The sequence below is a fragment of the Panthera leo genome, chromosome A1, assembly GCF_018350215.1.
Source record: "Panthera leo isolate Ple1 chromosome A1, P.leo_Ple1_pat1.1, whole genome shotgun sequence".
NCBI classification, from domain to species: Eukaryota; Metazoa; Chordata; class Mammalia; order Carnivora; family Felidae; genus Panthera; species Panthera leo.
The window spans coordinates 87,607,973-87,622,156 of NC_056679.1; the positions used below are offsets into that span (position 1 = coordinate 87,607,973).

Consider the following 14,184-nt stretch of genomic DNA (forward strand, 5'->3'; position numbering starts at 1 on the left):
AAAAATTAGATGCATTAGAAGAACTGTAGAAATCTGCAACAGAAGGAACAATGATCCATGACAGATGGAATTATTATTCTATCAGACACTAGGTAAATAGCTGAAAGTATATTTGGTACTACTTATTTTTTTTTAATATAAACATGCACTTACTAGTACATGTGTAGACAAATCGGGAAGAACTGTATTTGAAACTACAAACATGAAGTAAAATAATACAGAGGATATTTATTTTGCATGTTAATTGAGAATGCTGTTATTTTGTACATTTCTTTATTAATTGGGTTTTTTTTTTCCCAACAAGCATATATAACTTTGTAATTTAAAAAGAAAAAAAGAGCCCATATTGAACTTGAGTTGTAAAAGGTGAGTTTGGTCTCAGAATGGAAGTAAAATCACCACCCAGTGGGACCCAGCTCAACTCCAGCCCTCAGAGGGAGGAGGACCATGATCCAAAGGAACCAGAGCAGTTGAGAAAACTGTTTATTAGTGGTTTGAGCTTTGAAATTATAGGTGATAGTTTAAAACAACATTTTGAAAAATGGAATACACTTACAAACTGTGTGGTGATGACAGGCCCCCAAACAAAACTTTCTAGGGGTTTTGGTTTTATGACTTACTCTTGTGTGGAAGAAGTGAATGCAGCAATGTGTGTTCAAACGCACAAGGTTGATGGATGTGTAGTAGAACCAAAGATAGCTGATTTAGAGAGGATTCTGCAAAGCCTGGTGCCCATCTAACTGTGAAGAAAATTTTCATTGGTGGTATTAAAGAAGATATAGAAGAAAATAACTTGAGAGTCTACTTTGAAAAGTATGGCAAGACTGAAACCATAAAAGTTATGGAGGACAGGCAGAGTGGAAAAAAGAGAGGATTTAATGATCATGAGACAGTTGATAAAATTGTTCAGAAATACCACACAACTAATGGGCCTAATTGTGAAGTGAAAAAGGCCCTTTCTAAACAGGAAATGCAGTCTGCTGGATCACAAAGAGGTTGTGGAGGTGGATCTGGCAACTTTATGGGTCATAGAGGAAACTTTGGTGGAAGAAAAGTCTATGGTGGTGGAGGTGATGACAGCAGAGGTAGTTATGGAGGAGGTGATGGTGGATATAATGTATTTGGAGGTAATGGTGGCAACTATGGAGGGTTATAGTAGTAGAGGAGGCTATGGTGGTGGTAGACCAGGATATGGAAACCAAAGAGGTGGTTATGGTGGTGACGTTGAAGGATATGATGGTTACAATGAAGGAGGAAATTTTGGAGATGGTAACCATAGTGGTGGTGGGAACTATAATGCTTTTGGAAACTATAGTGTACAACAACAATCATGGAGCCATGAAGAGGGTTAGTTTTGGTGGAAGAAGCTTGGGCAGTCCCTGTGGCAGTGGTTATGGATCTGGTGGTGGAAGTGATGGATATGGTAGCAGAAGGTTTTAAAATTTTTCAGAAGAGAAGGGCTATAGTTCTTATCAGGAAAGGGAGCTGGGAGTTGTCAGGAAAGCTTCAGGTTACTTTGAGACAGTCATTTCAGATGCATTAGAGGAACTATAGAAATCTGTCACACAAGGAGCAATGATCCATAGTCAGAAAGGTTACTGCAGCTTAAACAGGAAACCCTTTTTGTTTGCAAGAAGTGCAATGTATTGATTAACGCAATGTAGTGTCAATTAGATGTACATTCTCAAGGTCTTTTGTCTGTTGTAATGTTGTCTTCTTTTTCTTTTCATTACATCAGGTATATTGCCATGTGCTTTGTTGTAGTGGTACCAGGAATAAAAAAGTTAAGGAATTTTTAATTTTTCAAGAAAGAAAGAAAGAAAGAAAGAAAGAAAGAAAAGAAAAGAAAAGAAAAGAAAAGAAAAGAAAAGAAAAGAAAAAGGGCACCTGGCTGGCTCAGTCACTGAAGCATGTGAAATTGATCTCAGGGTTATAAGTTCAAGCCCTGTGTTGGATGTAGAGATTACTTAAAAAGTAAAAATTTTTAAATAATACAATACAATACAATATAGAGTGTGTTACCTAACCCATGTATCAAGTTAGTGCAACTTTGGTGGCCTCAATAAGATGATAGAGGTAGCAGGGCTTCCCCACTTTTCCAGCCTCCATCAGTATTCCAGTCCCATATCTAATAATGGCCTTTTTTCTCTTTCCCCAGTAGGTGCTAATTCTTTCTCCCACACTTTTTAATCCATGTCGAGGCATGAACTATAAAAGGCTAAGTATGTATTCTACCCTATAATGAGGGTAGAACTCACAGGACTGGAGCAATCCTTGAGATGGTTAGACCAGCATCTGTTGGTTGACTTCTCCCTTAGTAACAGGACCCCAGTTTTGCACAAGTATCCACCTTTTCCCCACAAGACTCAGGAAAAGTTAGCTCTGTCCTGCAACTCCAAGGGTGTATTCCAGTTTATATATTCCAATCATCAGACCCTGTTCTCCTAAGTATGATTTTTTTAAGGAGTGGGCTAGTGAACAGGTCCTGTGAAGACCAAGATCACAGGAAAAAGAAAACAAAGTCTGAGCTCCTAAAAAATAATTTTGGTAATGTGTGGTCCTGTACCAGTAGAGGAGCTTACATTGGGGCATGATGCCTGGAACTATCGAGGTCATTTTGTGGCTATGAGAGAGCATGAAACAGTAAGGATGGCAGAGCCAGAAATGGAAAGAGCGTGTGCACTGGAGCAACCAGCCCAACAATAAAATGCCCCAATATTTAAGCCAATTTGATATGTTTTTTCTGTTCCTGAGATCCAAAGGCCACAGGCATAATAGATGCCATCTTTCAGACATGACCAGTCTTCTCTGTGAGTTTCCATTTCCCTGGAGTTGACACTGAACTAAGAGTCACTAGTACAGGTGCAACATTGCTGACAGGTTGTGGCTGTGATAATGGGTGGATGTATGTGCCCAAGGATTGCTAAATATTTCTCAAGAACACTCCTGCTGGGTAGTGCAGTCAGGTGAGCATCCCACTCTTGATTTCAGCTTAGGTCATGATCCTAGGATCATGGGATCAGACCCCATATTGGGCTCCGTGCTGAGTGTGGAGCCTGCTTAAGATCCTCTCTCTTTCTCCCTCTTCCCCCTCCTCCACTCGGACTCTCTCTCTAAAATAAATAAAATAAATAAATATGTATTTATTTTTGTATTTATTTATTTATTTATTTATGTTATATTTATTTATATATAACACTCCTGCTATCAGCCACTACCATGCCTTTACTATTTAATCCTCATAGGTTTCCCTGTGGCAACATGGCCACAAAATAAGGAGTTACCAGCCAACTCTGAATTTCAAGTTAGAATGATGGCCCTTAAACAAAGGATCTTTTATGACAGAAAATAGGTTTTTCTGAAAGAGAAAAGCTTTGTTGAGCTCCCAAAAGCATGAGCATTCATGAATTCAGAAAATAAATTTTGCCCCATATACTATAACACAGGGAAGACAGTGAGGTAATGTAAGAACAATTTTAAAGAACATGAATATTTTAATGTGAAACTGAAATGGAGAAATGGAGAATCCCATAAAGGTTAATTTAATGTGACAACTTGGCAAGGCCATGGTACCCAGATATTTGGTGAAGCACCGTCTGGATGTTGCTGTGAATGTATCTTTTAGACAAAATTAACATTTAAATCAGTACTTTGAGGAAAGCAGATTACTTCCACAATGTGGGTGGGCCACATGTAATAAGTTGAAGGTCTTAAGAGAAAAGCAAGGAAGAAGGAATTCTTCCTGTAAGCTGACTTCAGACTGAAAACTGCAACATCACTTCTTCCCTGGGTCTCTATCCTGCCTTGCAGATTTTGGACTTAACAGATTCTACAATTGCATGAGCCAATTCCTTAAAATCAAGAGAGAGAGAGAGAGAGGTAAATAAATACATATAGATTGATATAACAAAATATCATACCATACAAGGGGTGGTTGAAAAAAATAAACATTTATTTTTCACAGTTCTGGAGGCTGTATAGTCGAAGATGCAGTCAGCAGATTCAGTGTCTGATAAGGACCTATTTCTGGTTTATTGAAAACCATCTTTTTACTCTGTCCTCACATGGCAAGAGGAAGGAGGGATCTCTCTGAGATCTTATACCAGAGCTCTAAATACATTCTAATCAACTGAGCACTTCCCAAAGGCCTCATCTCCAAATACCATCTCACTGGGGATCAGGTTTCAACATATGTATTTTGGGGGAACACAAACATTCAGTTTATAGCATTGATATATGTATATAGTATTTATATATACACATGTATTTACATATATATATATATATATATATATATATATACACACATATCTTATTGACTCTGTTTCCCATGATGAGGAATTAACAGAAGATACTAGTAGGTGGAGGGATCTGAAAGTAGAAGAAAGCATGCCTCGCTATCCCAAATGTAGGCCAGAGAGAGCACACAGCCCTCAGAGAAATCCCCTTTCAGAAACTAGGAAATGGTGTGGGAGATGCCAGGTGGGCAGACCATGACATATTCACAAACCCTTCGTGGCCCAGGCCCAAGGAGAGAGCATACATTCTAGGAAAACCAGAAGTCCCAAGGGGCCAGAGAGGAATGAGGACATGGTGCCCAACGTAACTGGGAAGGAGACCAGTAGCTGAGATGGAGGGAAGACCAGGAGCTGCACACCTTCCCTCTATGAGGGAGAAGGGAAGAGACAGGAGTCACAGAGTGCCAAGGTTTCTAGGCTTTCCTGGAAAAACTACACTGTAAACTGCAAGTGACTGAAGCAAAACACCTGGCAGAAACGTGATGTGGCAGGGAGGGGGGGGGTTGCTGCATGAAGACAAATGAGTTTTGGAAAATAAAGTTGTGAGTTTGCATTACTCTTTGTGAGCAAGTGGTCAGCACAGAGCCTGATGCGGGCGCAGACCCACAAACTGTGACATCATGACCTAAGCTGAAGTCAGACACTCAACCGACTGAGCCACCCAGGCGCCCCAAGATTGGCTAAAATTAACAGGACAAGAAACAACAAGTGTTGGAGAGGATGTGGAGAAAAAAGAGATCCAATATATACATAAATTTTGTCCCTGAAGACAAGAGCAAATGCAATAGAAAAAAACTTCAAAACAAATCAAAGAATTAAAGACAACTTTCCTAAAATAAAGTCATGCTTAAATCTACCAATTGAAAAGGCACAATATGTCTCATGGAAAAATGATTCAGGATGTACAGTATTTGGTCATATCTTTCAAAGACTGAGAAATAATCCAATAGGCAAAAGCAAACAGCTAAAGGCATTTATAAAGGATAACAATCAAGTTGCCCACACACTTGATCAAAATCTCAGCATCATTTAACCGAAATCTTACAGCAAAGTTTGGCTTAAGAATTGTATATGCAGGGGCACCTGGGTGGCTCAGTCAGGTGGCTGAGTCTTGGTCTCAGTTCACGTCTTGGTCTCAGGGTCGTGAGTTCGAGCCCCGCGCTGGGCTCTGTGCTGGGAATAAAGCCTACTTAAAAAAAAAAAAAAAAAATGAAGAAGACTTGTATATATTCAGTCAATTCATTTAAGCAAACAGTAGTCAAGAAAAACATTTTTAAATACATAAGAACCTTAAAAATACCATCCCAATGCCTGTTTTTTTTGGAAAAGGAGGGGAAACCCCCCCCCCAACACACACACACAACCTTGTTAAAGTAAAAACTTAGAGCCAACCTGTAACAAAAGAGAAAATATTGTAAAATGACACAGCAACTGAATTTGTTTTCATACTTTTGAAATTAAATTCCACTGTAATCATTTATACACATGATTTTAAGAAGCACGCAGTAGTCTAACCCTTATGTGGGAACAATACTAGTTAAACCCACTTTCTACCATCTCTATGTGGGGTGTTTATATATCAGGTTAAGGTGCTCATTCCCAGCCTCCTTCACAGACAGGAGCTGCCATCTGTCTGTCACAACCTTGGCCCAGGACATTGTAGCCGAAGTTCTTGAGTTCCTTTTTAGAAAGCTCTTATGTATGTTCCACATGCAGAGAAGTTCCTGCACTGGGACCTGCTGGACTTCACCCTGTGGACCTCCTCATCTGGCTGTCCATCTGTATCCTTTATAAGAAACCAACTGATAGATGATGGAAGGTTGGGACTGGACAGAGCACTGCGGTTTGCACCCCTATGAGCTGAGAGGCTGCAAAAGAACCAGACCATGAGGACACTGGATATGCTCTAAGCTGCACCATCTGCAAATCAGCAAATGTCTCTGAGGAGGAAAGTGGCTAACAATGCTAGGCTCATCTCCTGGTGATTCCTTCTGGTCAGGATCTCAGCCCTTCAAGTCCTGCCTGCCTTGTTCGCTGACCATCAAACAGCCATGTGTTTATAAATCAAGCTTTTAGAGTCCCTCTTGGTGCAAGATTTTGTCTGACATTTGCTATTCATCATAGCCAGAAGCAGAAGTTTTGCTTTACACTGAGATTTTGCTTTTCCATGCAAGGAGTTTCAAGATTATGATTAAAAATTAAATGGTCTAATAAATACCATGAGTATTATAAGGGGAAAAAAAATTTACAGTGTTTCACTTCTAGAATGGTACTGCGAGGAGCCCCAAAGACCCATTCTCAAGACAAACAACCACAACTGGTAAAAATTGTAAAAACAACAATCACTTGGGGCACTTCCTTGGGTGGCTCAGGCGGTTAAGCTTTCGACTTCTGCTCAAGTCGTGATCTCACAGTTTGTGGGTTCAAGCCCCATGTTGTGTTCTGTGCTGACAGCTCAGAGCCTGGAGCCTGCTTTAGATTCTGTGTCTCCTTCTCTCTCTGCCCCTCTCCAGAGTGCAGAGATGAATTAAATAAATAAATAAATAAATAAATACACTTTAAAAATATATTACAAAAATAAAAGTTTCTGAAAATTGTCCTAAAGGTAGATAGCAAACAAAGAAGGGTTTACTCAAGAAAATCCGGTAAATCTTTTATTTATTTATTTATTTATTTATTTATTTATTTATTTATTTATTTTTGAGACAGATGGAGAGAGAGAGAGAGAGAGAGAGAGAGAGAGAGAGAGAGAGAGAATCCCATGAATATCAGAGAGAGAGAGAAAGGGAGAGAGGGAGAGAAGCAGTGCTCACCTGAAGTGGGGCTCAGGCTTGCCTGATTCAGGATTCAAACTCATGAGCCCTGAGATCATAACCTGAGTCAAAGTCAGAGGCTTACCTGACTGAGCCACCCAGGTGCCCAGTCCACTAAATCTTCATAGGAACAGTGAGAATCTGTGACCCTCAAGCCAGAAACACTTCCTTCTTACCCATCCTATCCGCCCTGTCTCCTCCCCGGCAGGAGGAAAGCTCCAGTCTGGGTGAATGAAGTCAAGAAAATATGGCCCCCTCTACCCTCATCTCTCAATCCAGGCATATAGTATGTCCCAAGAAAGGGAAGGGACAAGAAGCCAGTATTCCTCATCACCCCCTCAATTCCAAGCTGCAGAGGACAAATTCCTGTCTCTACCTGTGGCATGGTAAGCTGAGGGCATGTAACCCCACTCATTCAGGGTAGGTAGGCTTCCATGCCTGCAACTTCTACATGGACTTTCTCAGCAGCATTGTTCATAAGAGCCAAAAAGTGGAAGCAAACCAAAAATCACCAGCTGCTGAGTGTATACACAAATTGTGGTATGTCAACCTAATGAAATGTTATTCAATAATAAAACATAACCAATCACTGACATATATAATTACATGGACAATTTAAAAAAATAATGTTTATTCATTTATTGAAATAGAGAGAGAGCACGAGTGGGGGAGGAGCAGAGAGAGATTGAGACATAGAATCCCAGACAGGCTCCAGGCTCTGAGCTGTCAGCAAAGAGCTGGATGCAGGGCTAGAACTCACAAACCACGAAGTTATGACCTGAACTGAAGTCAGATGCTCAACCGACTGAGCCACCCAGGTGCCCCTATAGGAATGATTATTAAACATATGTCAAGAGAAAGAAGCTACGCAGACAGAAAGTATGTACTTGGTCACGTAGGACCAAGGATTTGGGAGGAAACGGACAGTGATTTTTAGTGGGCACAGAATGTTCCCCACTAGAACGTTTGTGGTCATGAAAATGTTCTAAAATTAATTGTGGCAATGGTTGCACAACTCCACGAATATATTAAAATTTTTTGAACTGCATGCATACTATATTTTTTTTACTGAATGAGATACTTTAAATAGCTGAACTGTAAAGGCTGTGACTAACACTGTATCAATAAAACTATTATTTTTTTAGGCTCTTATTTTTAAAAAAGGAAGATCATTGACATGTGCCTTTTAGAATTTGTTCTTTCTCTTCTACCTGCCAGGAATGCAACTGCAAGAACCTGAGGGTACAAAAGATGTCTTGGGGCACCTGGCTGGCTCAGTCAGTTGAGCATCAGACTCTTGATTTCAGCTCAGGTCATGATGTCAGAATTTGTGAGTCCCAGCTCTGCGTGGGGCTCTGCACTGACAGCATGGAGCCTGCCCTGGACTCTGTCCGTCTCCCTGTCTTTCTATTCCTTCCCCACTTGTGCTCTCTCTCCAAATAAATAGAGAAACATTTTTTTAAAAAATAAGGAAAAAGAAAGCCATCTTGAATCTATGAAAACAAAAACTGTGTGCCAAGGAAGACTGCATATAAAAAATTGAAAGAATCTGGGGCCTCAGCGACACCATGACCTTGTCACCTTCCTCTGAATAGAAAACACACAGCAGACTCTTGTTTAAGTCACTGCAATTTGGGCTTTTGTCCAGTGCATCCAAGCAACAATCCTAAACAACTGCTGTCTCCATCCCGTCCCTCTCTCAGAAGCACCTACTTTCAGTGATTTGGACAGTCTTTCCTGCATCTCTTTAAACCTGCTTATACTGCAATTTCTTGATTTTTCAGTTTTAGACCTTGTCCATTTTCTTTTATGACAGTTGCAGATCTAGTTATGTTACATCTTTTCTCCACTTCCTGTCCCTCCTTTCTATCAACATAGTTCATCACACTTTAATGTAAACCGTTCAATTTACAGATTTATGGCTTTGCTCGCGCTCTTCACTGCAAAGTCAGGGACTGTTCCAAGATTATCTTCTTATATGTTGTTTCTTTTTCTTTTCATGATTTAAAAATTGCCTATGTTTTTTCATATTTTTTGTTTGTTTATTGTTTGGTGTATCTGAACACTCCATTACATATGTTATCAAACCATCAATCCTATGAGTCTCTCTCTTTTTTAAAAACTTTATTTTGAGAGAAAGAGAGCGTGTGCATGTGCATGTACATACTCGCATACGTACATGCAAGTGGAGGAGGGGCTAAGATAGAGGGAGAGAAAGAGAATCCCAAGCAGGCCCCACACAGTCAGCACAGATCCTGACGTGGAGCTCAAACTCACAAACCGTGAGATCATGACCTGAGCCAAAGTTGAACGCTTAACCGACTGAGCCATCAGTTGCCTCTCTCTCTCTCTCTCTGTCTCTATCTCTGTCTCTTCTGAAAACTGTCCTCCAGGTTGTCAATTCTCCTGACATAAGTTGGACAGGTTTCTCACTAGGTCTACAAGGTCATCTATCCAGAACTTTTCCTTGAGTGACCTGTGTCAGTGCCCTCATTTCTAGGATCCCATATCTTTTCTCTGTCTTGATTTACTTCCTTGACTTGCAGAAGTACCTCTTCCAGTAGCTCCCTGAGAAAAGCATCATCTGATAAATTTCCTGAGCCTTTCATGCTGGACAGTGTTTATAATTGTCCTCACACTTGATTAATAGTTTATCTAGGTTGAAAAATTTATGTCAGTGATCCTTCTAGTATCAAATGTGGCTTTTGAGAAACACAAGGACATCCATATTCTTGTTCCTTTCTATGTGATTTCTTTCTCTTTGCTAATTTTCTCCTCTTCTCTGGATGCTTATAAGATCACTTCTTCCCTGGCCCTAAAATTTCAAAACAATATGATTATTTTATGCATGGATACTCAAGGAGCCATTTTTTAAAATTTTTGTTAATGTTTATTCACTTTTGAGAGATGGAGGGAGACAGAGCATGAACGGGGAAGGGTCAGAGAGAGAGGGAGACACAGAATTGAAAGCAGGCTCCAGGCCCTGAGCTGTCAGCACAGAGCCCGACATGAGGCTTGAATTCAAGAACCGTGAGATCATGACCTGAGCTGAAGTTGGACACCCAACCAACTGAGCCACCCAGGCGCCCCTCAAGGATCCATTTTAATTTGAAAAAGAATGCTAACCAGTACTGGAAAAACCTCTTAATATGATTTCTTTGATTTTTGCCCCCCTCACCCATTTCCTCTGTTTTATTTTTCTCAATCTCTTAATAATTGACTTTTTAAATTTTATAATGTTTTATTTAGTTTTTGAGAGAGAGAGTGTGTGAATGGGGGACAGACAGAGAGAGAGAGATATGATCTGAAGCAGGCACAATGCTGACAGGCTCATAGCGGCAAGCCCAATGCAGGGCTTGAACTCACAAACCAGGAGATACTACCTGAGCCAACCACTTAATTGACTAAGCCACACAGGTGCCCCAATAATTGGCTTTTTAAACCTTTGTGGTTTGATCTACCAGGGTCTTTCACCTGTTTATCATTTACATTTATCTTCTAATAGATTCTATTTACAGTAGCTTCCATCCCTTCCATTTTCTTTATTTTTTTAAAATTTATTTTCTAAAGAGAGCATGCAAGTGAAAGAGGGGCAGAGAGAGAGAGGGAGACAGAGGATCTGAAATGGGCTCTGTACTGACAGCAGAGATCCTGATGCAGGGCTTGAACTCATGAACCATGAGATCATGACCTGAGCTGAAGTCAGACACTCAACTGACTGAGCCCCCCAGGCACCCTATCCCTTCCATTTTCTTATTAATTTTGACTCTAAGCATCTCAACTTCTAAAAGTTCTAGTTATCAGATTATTCTTACTTTATAACATCCTGTTCTTGTTTATCTATCTCTACAAGTATATTTGTACACTTTTTTCTCTTAGTGTGATTTTTTTTTGTCTGCATTATGTTTTCTCACATTTTTTTTTCTTTCATCTTGCAGATTTTCCTTAAATGTCTCTAGATCCTTGATTATCTGCTATATTTAGCAGTGAGGCACTAAAATAATACAGTAAGGCTCTTAGGGCATGGGTGAGTCTTATCAACTGGGAGTGAGGAGCTTCTCTTATACAGCTGGGTATGAAACTATCTGTTTTGTTGATGATACTCCAAATTTAAGGACAAGTTATTTCCTCTGATGTATCCCCTTTCTCCAAGGAGGTACCACTGATCTGGTGTAGCAGGTGGCCTTGGCTCCTAATGTCCCATAAGAAAGTAAGGTTGACTTCTTTTTTTTTATTATTTTTTTGAATATTTATTTATTATTGAGAGACAGAAAGAGACAGAGCATGAGCAGGGGAGGGGCAGAGAGAGAAAGACACACAGAGTCTGAAGTAGGCTCCAGGCTCTGAGCTGTCAGCACAGAGCCTGATGTGGGGCTTGAACTCACAAACCACGAGATCATGACCTGAGCCAAAGTCAGATGCCTAACCAACTGAGCCACTCAGGCGCCCCAAGTAAGGTTGACTTCTAATCCCATGTCATTGTTCTGCACACACTATGAGTAGTAGTTTTTTCTTTTTTTTTTTCTTTTTTTTTTTTCTTTTTTTTTTTTGACAGTGAAAGATTTTATTTTTTCTTATACTTTCATCCAAACGCATCTTTTTCTGGAAAACATAAAAGCATGCATGTTGATGGAATCCTTATAAAGAAAAGGTAAATAATAACTAAGCTTTAAATCAACAATAATAACACAAAGGATTAAATGATATTATGTGAAACGATTTACACATAGATACAAGGCTTTTAATTTTAGAAAATAATAATTCAAGTCATACCAACACACATTAAAAAGAAGCATCTAATTTTCCAAACATTTTGGTACAAAAATTTTAAATTGACAAATATATTTTATAGAACTTTTGTGAGAATATAAGTATAGTCATAAGAAAGATGATGTTCAAAATGATCTTACTCAGTTCATTGTGACATCTTAAAATCAGCTACAATCAACAAAATTCCAATGGTATTTCTTCTTAAAATTTAAACTTAGAGTATATCCAAGATATTCAAAGTAATTGCAGAATTTACATTTATGTTGATCTAATTAGAAAAGGTTCTGACTTTAGGACTGTTATAAATATATATTAATAGGATCATCTGGGGGCATCAGGTGGCTCACTCAGTTAAGCGTCTGACTTTGGCTCAGTTCATAATCTTGCCATTCATGGGTTTGAGCCCTGCACTGGGCTCTGCTGGCAGCTCAGAGCCAGGAGCCTGCTTCAGATTCTGTGTCTCCCTTTCTTTCTGCCCTTTCCCACTTATGCTCCCCCCACTCTCTCTCTCAAGAATAAATAAACATTAAAAAATAAATAAATAGGGGCATCTGCCTGGCTCAGTGGATATAGCATGTGATTCTTGATCTCAAGATCATAAGTTCTAGCCCCATGTTCAATTTAGAGATGACATACATACATAAAATTTATAATAGAAATTTTAATTGTTTTGCAAATATAAACTCAGCTAATGATGCAATACAACAAAAACATGAGCTAGTCAGAGTTTCTTCCCCATGAACATTTCTTGCCCTTTTTCTTATATCCCTCTTGATACTTAAATATAATGTCTTTCACTCACTTGAGGCAATTAAGCAAAAAGCTAAATATTCCATAGCTGCAAGATACTAAATACTTTACTGATAAGAGTTGGACTAGTCAAATTGTAAGACATTGAAAATAACTGATTAATGTTCATGAATGGACCCGTATGAGTTACACAACAATAACAAAGCATACAGTCCTAATAATCTGAAGATGACATTAGTTCACAGGAAATGCCAAGGATCGCATAAACTATTTAGCTGTTCCCTTTCCAGCAGCTTCTTTCTAAAGTTGTAGAACCATGTTTGTTTGCCCAAGACCAACTGCATATTGGCTTCAGTCAGAAATTCTAGTTTATCTGAGGGTTGGTGGGGGTGCGGGGGAGAGGGGAAAGTGGGTGATGGGCATTGAGGAGGGCACCTGTTGGGATGAGCACTGGGTGTTGTATGGAAACCAATGTGACAATAAATTATATTTAATATAAAAAAAGAAATTCTAGTTTACCCAATGTTCAGTCAACAAGGCTTTATTTACTCTTCTTATTAAATTCAGGAGACAACTTGATATAACAGGTGTCTGCCAATAATAAACCACATAGCACATTCCACTGCCTGGAGACTTATACATGTTTATGCTTTAATACTAACCTACAAATAGCCAGTTGGGCTGCCATAAACCCACGTTTGTGCATAGAGTTTCCTTCCAGCCTGGACCATAAGCATACCAGCAGTCAAACCACTGACGATCAATAATGATGGTAAAGTCTTCTTTCTGGATCCGGTGAATCATAAAATTCTACAGCAACTTATCTTTCACTTCAAAACACTCATGAAGTCTTCTTCTTATATATGCTTGTTCTTCTTAATTCCATCTCCTTCTGCACACACTATGGGTAGTAGTTTCTTCTGCCCCATAACATTGTTATGTAGAGTGAAATTTTAAGTATATACAAATAGTGGGAGTAAGCAAAGGAGGAGTTTTTTCATAATCTTGGATTGACAAAGGTTTTTAAATTATGATACAAAACCAAGTTTCATACAATACTGGTAACCATGTAAAAATTAGGCATTTTTACGATAATAAAAAAGAGAAAATTAGAAAATAATATTAGCAACAAAGAGTCACCTTTTTGTCTACGTATACTTTTGAGAGAGAGAGAGACAGAGCATGAGCAGGGGAGGAGCACAGAGGGAGACAGAATCCAAAGCAGCCTCCAGGCTCCGAGCTGTCAGCACAGACACTGACATGGGGCTCGAACCCACCAACTGTGAGATCATGACCTGAGCTGAAGTCAGACGCTTAACCAACTGAGCCACCCAGGAACCCCAAGAGTCACTTTTAAAATATATAAAATGGGGGTGCCTGGGTGGCTCAGTAGGTTGAGCGTCCGACTTCAGCTCAGGTCATGAACCCACATCTCGTGAGTTCAAGCCCCGCGTCAGGCTCTGTGCTGACAGCTCAGAGCCTGAAGCCTGCTTCGGGTTCTGTGTCTCCCTCTCTCTTCCCCTTCCCAGCTCATGCTCTGTCTCTCTCTGTCT

General features: G+C 39.6%; 1 pseudogene; it reads left to right on the forward strand.

The window, feature by feature from the left end:
• The first annotated feature begins 383 nt into the window (after window positions 1-383).
• On the forward strand, window positions 384-1,440 carry LOC122199933 (annotated as a pseudogene).
• The last annotated feature ends 12,744 nt before the right edge of the window (window positions 1,441-14,184 follow it).